This window comes from Mytilus californianus, unplaced genomic scaffold (assembly GCF_021869535.1).
Source record: "Mytilus californianus isolate M0D057914Y unplaced genomic scaffold, xbMytCali1.0.p SCAF_1, whole genome shotgun sequence".
NCBI lineage: Eukaryota > Metazoa > Mollusca > Bivalvia > Mytilida > Mytilidae > Mytilus > Mytilus californianus.
The window spans coordinates 95604059-95616253 of record NW_026262581.1 but is presented as its reverse complement, the minus strand read 5'-3'; the positions used below and the strand labels follow the sequence as shown (position 1 = coordinate 95616253).

The 12195-nt window shown below is 32.8% G+C and overlaps 1 protein-coding gene and 1 long non-coding RNA gene across 3 annotated transcripts in view; one reads left to right on the top strand and one right to left on the bottom strand.

Moving 5' to 3' along the window:
• The window catches only part of LOC127710650 (RING1 and YY1-binding protein B-like), a 62423-nt gene that overhangs the window by 15048 nt on the left and 35180 nt on the right, over positions 1-12195 (top strand). The gene's annotated exons all lie outside the window — the stretch shown is intronic.
• Positions 3057-12195, bottom strand: part of LOC127710884 (uncharacterized) — a 238989-nt gene continuing 229850 nt past the window's right edge. Inside the window, exons 2-3 of one of the 2 annotated variants that reach the window (XR_007986382.1) lie at positions 9838-10688; positions 3057-4144 (exon numbers count right to left, since the gene is read on the bottom strand). This is a non-coding gene — a long non-coding RNA (uncharacterized LOC127710884). Of the gene's footprint in view, positions 4145-9837; positions 10913-12195 lie in introns of both variants that reach the window. The other variant, XR_007986381.1, reaches the window with a different exon arrangement.

Sequence of the window (12195 nt, the reverse complement as noted above, 5' to 3'; positions counted from 1 at the left end):
CCTGTTCCGTCTAGTCTTAATAGCTCTATCACAAGAACAATTCTTGATTTTTATGAAACTTGTATCATAGGTTTATATCAGCAATGTCTTGGATGAGTTCGAAAATAAGTGCCGATCAATAAAAATAATTCAAGCAGGGTCTATTTTATTTGTAAAATCAGTATCATAATCAACTGATATAAGTCGATAATTTAGGTTATTTTAAGCAAGGAGGTTATATGAGAAGGAGAGGAACACTCTGTTTGATATAAAATTAGCACATCAAAGATAGCAATTCAAACAGAGGAAAATGATAAAAATATAAAGAAACCGACAAGTTTATCACCCACTTGATATTGCCCTCTGATGTACTAGGCTGTTACCGCGAACAGTCCGTGTGATCAGGAGAATCGCTAATGTCACGTGATTCTAATCAGTGACTGGGTCATTAGAATACAGATGTAATTATCTATACTAATCAGTTTAAATGTGTGTTTATTGTGCAATATCATTTGATGCGAAATTCCAACTACATTGAAAATCGACTAACAAATGACAAAGTTATGAGGGTTTAAAGAAATTTAAGAATGCAATTTCTATTGAACCCCTCCTTACTTTAAACAAATTTTTTGCTTCACTTGCCAATGATAATTGGTAGGTAATATAGAATATAGAGGAATATGTGAGGTACTTTTGTTACGGTGACCTGTTGCGACTGGAGCGAGTATTTGTAATTGAAACAAAGGGAAATTTATTGAGAGTACGCGAAAAGTTTTGACTCCAATTTCACGGTCCACTGAACATAGAAAATGATAGTGCGAGTGTGGCATCCGTGTACTATTGAATTGGGTTCAATAGCCTGGTATCCTGGCCAAACCTTCACTTCTCATAAGTAAGGCTATATATATACTGTCTAGAATCTGAAACTACTATAACACTATTAGTCTCTGTGAGAATTGAATCATGATCTCAGGCTTATTTTATAAAATCTGTCGGTTTATAACACTTTGTGTGTTTAAATTCTTACTCGAATGTGTAATTAGGACAAAGTCTCACTCAGTGACCAAAATCAATCTCAACTATTTAACACCCACTTACAGAAAAGGCTGTAACATTTTATGTGTAATTAGTGTATTTCGTCCTCTCTCCTTCTCATATAACCTCCTTGGTTATTCCATTATATTGCTATTTAACAGTATTTGGTATTTTTTTCTCAAAGTAAAATCAATACCAATTTAAATTTTAGAAAAGTGTTTATTTAATATTTTGTTGTTATTGAAAAAGTGTCTTTTCAATCTGACTTGGGGTAATTGTAATTGTAATCATTAATCAGCTGTAATTGATTACAATTTTTCAAGTATTCATTGTAATCATTAATCTGCCAAAAAAATCTGATTACATGTAATTTAATTTAATCAATTACTTTTGTAATACCTTGTAATCCTGATTAGTTTTGGATTACATTCTGGTTAAAATGAAAACAATTCTCAATAACGATATATCAAGTTTTTATACAACCGCAAAAAATTTGCGTTCATATTATGCCATCGTCGTCGTCCGAAGACATATTTGGTTTCAGGACAATAACTTTAGTTTAAGTGAATGGATCTCTGTGACATTTTACAAGAAGGTTCAATACCACAAAAGGAAGGTTGGGATTGATTTAGGGGGTTATGGTACCAACAGTTTAGGAATTAGGGGCCAAAAACAAGCATTTTTGTAGTTTCCGGACAATAACTTGTGTGTAAGTGTATGGATCTCTCTGAAATTGTACCACAAGGTTCCATATCACAAAGGGAAGGCTGGGATTAAGTTTGGGGGTAATTGCCCCAAACGTTCAGGAAAAAGGGGCCAAAAACAATAGATATAGGAAGATGTGGTATGAGTGCCAATGAGACAACTCTCCATCCAAGTTACAATTTATAAAAGTAAACCATTATAGGTCAGGGTACGGCCTTCAACACGGAGCATTGGCTCACACCGAACAGCAAGCTATAAAGGGCCCCAAAAAATTACTAGTATAAAACCATTCAAACGGAAAAACCAACGGTCTAATCTATATAAAAACATTTTTTTTGAGCCTTCGACTGTAGTCGAAAAAGCGAGACATAGCGATCTACATTCCGTCAGCGGCGGCGGCGTCCACAAATATTCACTCTTTGGTTAAAGTTTTTGAAATTTTTATAACTTTCTTAAACTATCCTGGATTTCTACCAAACTTGGACAGAAGCTTGTTTATGATCATAAGATAGTATCCAGAAGTAAATTTTGTAAAAATAAAATTCCATTTTTTCAGTATTTTACTTATAAATGGACTTAGTTTTTCTGCTGGGAAATATTACATTCACTCTGTGGTTAAAGTTTTTAAAATTTTAATAACTTTCTTAAACTATCCTGGGTTTCTACCAAACTTGGACAGAAGCTTGTTTATGATCATAAGATAGTATCCAGAAGTAAATTTTGTAAAAAAAAAAAATCCATTTTTTCCTTATTTTACTTTTAAATGGACTTGGATTTTCTGCCAGGAAACAACACATTTACTCTGTGGTTAAAGTTTTTAAAATATTAATAACTTTCTTATACTATTTTAGATTTGTACCAAACTTGGACAGAAGCTTGTTTATGATCAAAAGCTAGTATCTAGAAGGAAATTTTGTAAAAAAAATAAACCCATTTTTCCGTATTTTACTTTTAAATGGACTTAAGATTTTCTGCCAGGAAACAACACATTCACTCTGTGGTTAAAGTTTTTAAAATTTTAATAACTTTCTTGTACTATTTTGGATTTGTACCAGACTTGGACAGAAGCTTGTTTATGATCAAATGCTAGTATCAAGAAGGAAATTTTTGTTTTCTTCCAGTTAACATTACATTCAGTCTGCAGTTAAAGTTTTTAAACATTTATTAGATTCATAAACTATCCTGGATTTTTACCAAACTTGGACAGAAGCTTCTTACAATCAAAAGATAGTATCAAGAAGAATATTTTTATTGATTTACTTCCTCATTTTTGTTGAGCCTGCGATTAACAGAAAAAGTAGGCGAGACACTTGGTTCTGCGGAACCATTACGAATTTTTCTAGTTTAAAGACAATAACTTGTGTTTAAGTGTATAGATCTCTCTGAATTTGTACTATAAGGTTACATACCACAAAGGGAAGGCTGGGATTGAGTTTGGGGGTAATTGCCCCAAACGTTTAGAAATAAGGGGCAAAAAAGGGGCCAAAAACAAGCATTTTTGTAGAGCCTGCGACTTTTGTCGCAGAAAGCTCGACATAGGGATAGTGATCCGGCGGCGGCGTTAGCTAACTTCTTTAAAGCTTTATATTTTAGAGGGTGGAAGGTCTTGATGCTTCATACTTTGTATATGGATGCCTCATGTTACGAAGTTTCCGTCAGTCACATGTCCAAAGTCCTTGACCTCATTTTCATGGTTCAGTGACTACTTGAAAAAAAAGTTAAGATTTTTTGTAATGTTAATTTCTCTCTTATTATGAATAATAGGATAACTATATTTAATATGTGTGTACCTTGCAAGGTCCTCATGCCCGTCAGACAGTTTTCACCTGACCTCGACCTCATTTCATGGATCAGTGAACAAGGTTAAGTTTTCGTGGTCAAGTCCATATATCAGATACTATAAGCAATAGGTCTTCTATATTTGGTGTATGGAAGGACTGTAAGGTGTACATGTCCAACTGGCAGGTGTCATCTGACCTTGACCTCATTTTCATGGTTCAGTGGTTATAGTTAAGTTTTTGTGTTTTGGTCTGTTTTTCTTATACTGTATGCAATAGGTCTACTATATTTGGTGTATGGAAGGACTGTAAGGTGTACATGTCTAGCTGGCAGGTGTCATCTGACCTTGACCTCATTTTCATGGTTCAGTGGTTATAGTTAAGTTTTTTGTGTTTTGGTCTGTTTTTCTTATACTGTATGCAATAGGTGTACTATATTTGGTGAATGGAAGGACTGTAAGGTGTACATGTCTAGCTGGCAGGTGTCATCTGACCTTGACCTCATTTTCATGGTTCAGTGGTTATAGTTAAGTTTTTGTGTTTTGGTCTGTTTTTCTTATACTGTATGCAATAGGTCTACTATATTTGGTGTATGGAAGGACTGTAAGGTGTACATGTCTAGCTGGCAGGTGTCATCTGACCTTGACCTCATTTTCATGGTTCAGTGGTTACAGTTAAGTTTTTGTGTTTTGGTCTGTTTTTCTTATACTGTATGCAATAGTTCAACTATATTTGGTGTATGGAATGATTGTAAGGTGTACATGTCTAGCTGGCAGGTGTCATCTGACCTTGACCTCATTTTCATGGTTCAGTGGTTATAGTTAAGTTTTTGAGTTTTGGTCTTTTTTTCTTATACTATATGCAATAGTTCAACTATATTTGGTGTATTGAAATATTTTATGATCTATTTGTCAGTCACGCAGGTTTTTTTCACCTTGACCTCATTTTCAAGGTTCATTGCTCAGTGTTAAGTTTTTGTGTTTTGGCCTGTTTTTCATACTATAAGCAATAGGTCAACTATATTTCTTGTATGGAAGAATTGTTAGCTGTATATGCCTGCCTAGCATGGTTCATCTGACCTTGACCTCATTTTCATGGTTCATTGGTCAATGTTTAGTTTACTTGGTTAATGTTAAGTTTATGTGACAGTTGTAATAAAGCTTTATATTTAGGACTATCAACATAATATCAATGATTGGTAAAGAAGGCGAGACATTTCAGCGTGTCCACTCTTGTTCTAGTTTCCAGACAATAACTTGTGTTAAAGTTTATGGAACTCTGAAATTGTACATTTTTCCTGAAAAGAAAATTAACTTCAAAATTTCCAAAAATTCATATTTTTTTTTCTTCAAAATTTGTGGTGGGGGGGTTTCAATTTTTTTTTTAGGGGGTTCATACTTTTTTCAAGATTTTTCAAAAAAAAAATTTAGGGGGGGATAAATTTTTTGGGGGGATTTTTTTTTCATAATTTTTTGTTTTTTTTTCCCCCAAAATTTTTCATTTTTACATTGATTATTTCTGATTTATATATAAAAGCAACAAATACTGATATGGCAGGAGATACACACCATACAGGGTGTGTAAATTATTATATACAATGTATAACAGATTAACTAAGTATTGTGCAACAGCACAGTATTGCGCAATAGAAAGTAATCTTAAATTGAAAATAAATACAAATCTTTGAATCAATTTCAATGGGATTAAATTAAGACTTTAATTTGTGGGGTTTCTAACCTTGTATTACTATTTTGGATATTGGGCCCAATTTTTAAATTGGTCTACATTGAGGTCCAAAGGGTCCAAAATTAAACTTTGTTTGATTTCATCAAAAACTGAATTATTGCGGCTCTTAATATGCTGAATCTTATTGTGCATTTAGATTTTTTATTTTGGGCCCTGTTTTCAAATTAGTCCATATTAAGGTTTGAAGGGTCCAAAATTAAACTTTGTTTGATTTCAACTAAAATTAAATTTTGGTTGTTTTTTAACCAGTCTCCGCCGTAGCGAAGGTGGAATTAAGTTTTACCCATGTCTGTCTGTACGTACGTCTGTCCATATGTCCCAAAATTGGTTTCCGTTCTTTAACTTTAGTTTGCCTCAACCAAATGAAATGAAACTTATACACAATGCTTATTACCACAAAACCCAGGTCAAGTTTGAATTTGGGTTGCGTCACTTTTACTATTCTAGAGTTATGCCCCTTTACAAATGGAAAAAATTGCTGAATTTTTCGTTTCCGTTCTTTAACTTTAGTTCGCCTTAACCAAATGTTATGAAACTTATACACAATGCTTATTACCACAAAACACGGATCAAGTTTGAATTTTGGTGGCATCACTTAAACCGTTCTAGAGTTATGCCCCTTTACAAATGGAAAAATTGCTGAATTTTTCGTTTCCGTTCTCTAACTTCAGTTTGCCTCTACTAAATGTTATGAAACTTATACACAATGCTTATTACCACAAAACTCAGATCAAGTACAAATTTAGGTAGCTTCACTTTTACAGTTCTTGAGATATGTCCCTTTATAACGTTATATGCAAGCACGGGCATCATCTGTGTCCCATGGACACATTCCCCATTTATATATGCTGAATCTAACCATGTTGTTAGATTTTGGATATCAGACCATACTTGGTAAATTAAATGTCCCATTTCAAATTTTTAAGATCTTTGACCACATTTATTTTGTGTCAGAAACCTATATTATGTCAACATTTTGATCACAATCCAAATGAATATTGTGTCCAAATTTACCCCAACTGTTCAGGGTTCGACCTCTGCGGTCGTATCAGGCTGCGCTCGGCGAAGCATTTTATTTCTATGTGCACCACAATACCTCAGAATATGATTTGCATACAATTCTTCCAGTCTTTCAATCAGTGATTTAAATCACTTTGATTACCAGAGATACATTTTACCTCAGACAAAGTAAATTTTTTTTCTTCAGAATTTCATGAGCTGAAAGAGTTGATTTTTATACGACCGCAAAAAAATTTTGAGGTCGTATATTGGTATGACGTTGGCGTCGTCGTCGTCGTCGTCCGAATATACAATGGTTTTCGCACTCTAACTTTAGTTTAAGTGAATGGATCTCTATGAAATTTTACCCTAAGGTTTAATACCACAATAGGAAGGTTGGGATTGATTTTAGGGGTTATGGTACCAACAGTTAAGGAATTAGGGGCCAAAAAGGGGCCGAAAATAAGCATTTTTGTAACTTCCAGACATAACTTGTGTGTTAGCATATGGATCTCTTTGACATTGTACCACAAGATTCCATATCACAAAGGGTCAATGCTGGGATTGATTTTGGGGTTAATTGCCTCAAAATTTTAGGAATAAGGGGCCAAAAGGGGGCAAAAAACAAGCATTTTTCTAGTTTCATGACAATAACTTGTGTGTAAGTGTATGGATCTTTCTGAAATTTTACTACAAGGTTCCATTTCACAAAGGGAAAGCTGGAATTGAGTGTTGTGGTAATTGCCCAAAACGTTTAGTAATAAGGGGCCTAAAAAGGGGTTTAAAATAAGCATTTTTTAGTTTCTAGACAATAACTTGTGTTCAAGTGTATGGATCTCTCTAAAATTGTATTACAAGGTACCATACCACAAAGGCAAGGCTGTTATTGAGCTTGGTTTGGGGGGAAAGGGGGGCGGGGGTCAAAAAAGGGGTAATTTTTTTTTTTCCTTTTTTTTTTGTTTAAAATTTACATTTTAAGTTAGTTATTTTTTATCACGAAGAGAAAGTAGGAATTGAGTTTTGGGGTTAATTGCTCAAACATTTATGAATAAGGGGCCAAATATTGGTCGAAAATAAGGATTTTTTTAGTTTGCAACAAAAAGTTGTGTTCAAGTGTATGGATCTCTGTGAAATTGTATTGCAATGTACCATACCACAAATTGAAGGTTGTGATTGAGGTGGGGGATGATGAATCAAAAGGGGGTTGAAAAAATGTGTGGGGGGTAGGATTTTTTTTTTTCCTTTTTTTTCTTTAAAATTTTCCATTTAAAGATGGTTGTTTCAGATTTATATATGAAAGAAAATAATAATGATACGGTTATATATCATGAGGAACTGAAATTTAAAATTATGTATATTGGAAATTTAGGTTACATTGGAAAGTAATAATTGGCTTTGGGGGGGGGGGTTATGGCTCTAATGTTTAAGGAATAAGGGGAAAAAAGGTTAAAAAACAAGGGTTTCCATTTTAATAGACAAATAATTGAGTAAAGAACATTATTTAAAAGCAGTGTAAGGTTGGTAATTCAAACTCATTTAAATATCTCATCTACACTGCTTTTAAATTATGTAAATTGGAAATTTGCCAATAACTTTATTGTTAATAAATGCATTGGAAATTTGCCAACAATTTTAGTGTAATAAACTTCATTGGAAATTTGCCAATATAAAATTTTGCTGATGAAGGTTTTTTGTTTACCTTTAGCCTTGACTATGAAGTCATTTTCTATTTTTATAGCCTTATGATGTAGTTGAATTATTTAATACTTTTATGATGTGTTTAAATGGGGTTTTATCATGTTTATGGTTGCAAATTTATTGTTTTAGTATAATAAACTCCATTTAAAATTTGCCAATAAAAAAAATTTTTGTTTATTTTTAGCTATGATTATGATGTCATTTTCTATTTTACTTTTATGGTTGCAAAGAAATTTTTATTTTTAGATATTACTGTTAAATGATGCTGATTAAGGTTTTTGCTATGTTTAGCCATGACTATGATGTCATTTTCTATTTTAATATCTGTTATGATGTATTTAAATGGGCTTTTATGGTTACAAAGGAATTTTATTTTTAGATATTACTATAAAATGTTGCTGATGCTGATTAAGGATTTTGTTTATTTTTAGCCATGACTATGATGTCATTTTCTATTTTAATACCTTTATGATGTAATTTCCATTTTTAGATATTACTGTTAAATGATGCTGATTAAGGGTTTTTTGCTATGTTTAGCCATGACTATGATGTCATTTTCTATTTTAATATCTTTATGATGTATTTAAATGGACTTTTATGGTTACAAAGGAATTTTATTTTTAGATATTACTTTAAATGTTGCTGATTAAGGATTTTTGTTTATTTTTAGCCATGACTATGATGTCACTTTCTATTTTAATACCTTTATGATGTATTTAAATGGGCTCCCATGTATTTAGATTTTTGATTATTTATACATGTTACCAAATTGGTCCACATTGAACAAAAACGGTCCAAATTTCAACTTTATTACATTACATCAAACATTGAATTCTACATATTCTTTGATATATTGAAATTAACAAACAATTTAGTTTATGGATATTCCACCATAATAGGTAAATTAAATTTTTTTAAAGTTCTTACACCACATTCATCCTGTGTCAGAAACCTATGCTGTGTCAAATATTTAATGACAATCCAAAGTCATAGCTGTATCAAGCTTGAATTTTGTGTCCATACTTGCCCCAACTGTTCAGGGTTCGACCTCTGCGGTCGTATCAAGCTGCGCCCCAGCGAAGCATTTTATTGAATGTAAAATAAAAATGATACTATGGTAATTTTTTAGTGAAATAATAATAAAACATGAAGTGCTACCTTTCACTCCTTGTGTTCACTGCATTTATTACACTTGTCCTTTTAGACTCTCCCTTGGTATCTTCTTTCCATCTATTTTTTTTTTATTAGAAATTTTGTCCGAATACAAATTTTTGGCCAAAATCACTTATCCCAACTTAAAATGTCTCACAGGACAATTCAGGAGTTAATATTAAGAAATAAATATTGAAAATAAGATTTAAAAAACGTCTGACTTCCTAAAAAATTTGCTGGATGATAGCGCTGACGATGCTATGATTTTTGTTGAGCCTGCGACAAAAAAAGCTCAACATAGGGATAGTGATCCGGCGGCGGCGTTAGATAACTTCTTAAAAGCTTTATATTTTAGAAGGTGGAAGGTCTGGATGCTTCATACTTTGTATATGGAAGCCTCATGTTACGAAGTTTCCGTCAGTCACATGTCCAATGTCCTTGACCTCATTTTCATGGTTCAGTGACTACTTGAAATAAAAGTTAAGATTTTTTGTAATGTTAAATTCTCTCTTATTATAAGTAATAGGATAACTATATTTGGTATGTGCCTACCTTGCAAGGTCCTCATGCCCATCAGACAGTTTTCACTTGACCTTGACCTCATTTCATGGATCAGTGAACAAGGTTAAGTTTTGGTGGTCAAGTCCATATCTCAGATACTATAAGCAATAGGTCTAGTATATTCGGTGTATGGAAGGACTGTAAGGTGTACATGTCCAACTGGCAGGTGTCATCTGACCTTGACCTCATTTTCATGGTTCAGTGGTTATAGTTAAGTTTTTGTGTTTTGGTCTGTTTTTCTTATACTGTATGCAATAGGTCTACTATATTTGGTGTATGGAATAATTGTAAGGTGTACATGTATAGCTGGCAGGTGTCATCTGACCTTGACCTCATTTTCATGGTTCAGTGGTCAAAGTTAAGTTTTTGAGTTTTGGTCTTTTTTTCTAAAACTATATGCAATAGTTCAACTATATTTGGTGTATGGAAATATTTTATGATCTATTTGTCAGTCACGCAGGTTTTTATACGACCGCAAAAATTTTTTGCGGTCTTATATTGGTATGACGTTGGCGTCGTCGTCCGAAGACACTTTGGTTTTCGCACTCTAACTTTAGTTTAAGTGAATGGATCTCTTTGAAATTTTACCATAAGGTTAAATACCACAATAGGAAGGTTTGGATTGATTTTAGGGGTTATGGTACCAACAGTTAAGGAATTAGGGGCCAAAAAGGGGCCGAAAATAAGCATTTTTGTAACTTCCAGACATAACTTGTGTGTTAGCATATGGATCTCCTTGACATTGTACCACAAGATTCCATATCACAAAGGGTCAATGCTGGGATTGATTTTGGGGTTAATTGCCTCAAAATTTTAGGAATAAGGGGCCAAAAGGGGGCAAAAAACAAGCATTTTTCTAGTTTCATGACAATAACTTGTGTGTAAGTGTATGGATCTTTCTGAAATTTTACTACAAGGTTCCATTTCACAAAGGGAAAGCTGGAATTGAGTGTTGTGGTAATTGCCCAAAACGTTTAGTAATAAGGGGCCTAAAAAGGGGTTTAAAATAAGCATTTTTTAGTTTCTAGACAATAACTGTGGAACGGTGTATGGATCTCTCTGAAATTATACTACAAGTTTCCATACCACAAAGGGATGGTTAGGATTTGCTTTGGGGGGTTATGGCTCAAACAGTTAAGGAATTAGGGGCAAAAAAGGGGGAAAAACAAGGTTGTCCTGGTTAATGGACAAATACTTTAGTACAAAACATAATTTAAAGCAGTGTAAGGGAGATAATTCAAATACATCATTGAAATTATCTCCCTTACACTGCTTTTAAATTATGTATAAAGTAATGGTTAATGAACAGTTAAGATAATTTAAAACAGTGTAAGGGAGGTAATCCAAATACAACGTTTTGGTTACTTCCCTTACACTGTTTTTAAATTATGTTTAAATAAATGCATATTTATAAAGGAAGACCAGTAAAAATATCTGCAAATGTTGCATCTTTTTTTTTTACAAAAAAATCCATATGAAAGATTTGACACTATATTTTAAATTCTATTATAAAATAGATTAAGTTAGCACTATGGTAAATTTAAATGGGTAATTATGGTTGCAAACTCCATTGGAAATTTGAATTGAGATTATGACCATATCTTGAGGGAAAGAATTTTTTGGGGGAAAAAAGGGGGGGGGGGGGGTAAAAAGAAATTGTGGGGGGTCAATTTTTTCGCATTTCAGATTTCAGAAATTAAAAAGAATTATTCTTCAAATATTTTTTTTTTTTTCAAATTTCAAATATTGAAAAATTTCAAGAAGTAATCTTTAATGGCACAGTATGGCACATTAGATTTGTAAAATCTTTGACCACATTTATTTATTTGTTATGCCGAATCTAACCGTGTATTTAGATTTTTAATTTTGGGTCCAGTTTTCAAATTGGTCTACATTAAGGTCCAAAGGGTCCAAAATTAAACTTTGTTTGATTTCAACAAAAATGGAGATATGGGGTTCTTTGATATGCTGAATCTAACCATGTTTTTAGATTTTTTATTTGTGGGCCCCGCTATCAAATTGGTTCATATTGAGGTCAAAAGGGTCCAAAATTAAACTTTGTTTGATTTCATCAAAAATTGAATTATTGGGGTTCTTTGATATTCCAAATCTAACCGTGTATTTAGATTTTTAATTTTGGGTCCCGTTTTTTTAAATTGGTCTACATTAAGGTCCAAAGGGTCCAAAATTAAACTTAGTTTGATTTTAACAAAAATTGAATTCTTGGGGTTCTTTGATATGCTGAATCTAAACGTGTTTAGATTTTTGATTATGGGCCCAGTTTTCAAGTTTGTCCAAGTTGGGGTCCAAAATTAAACTTTGTTTGATTTCAACAAAAATTGAATATATGGGGATCTTTGATATGCTGAATCTAACCATGTATTTTGATTTTGGTCATTGGACCATAATAGGTAAATTAAAAAAATTCAAGTACTTAGACCACATTCTTTCTGTGTCAGAAACCTATGCTGTGTCAAATATTTATTCAAAATCCAAATTCAGAGCTGTATCCAGCTTGGAATGTTGTGTCCATACTTGCCCC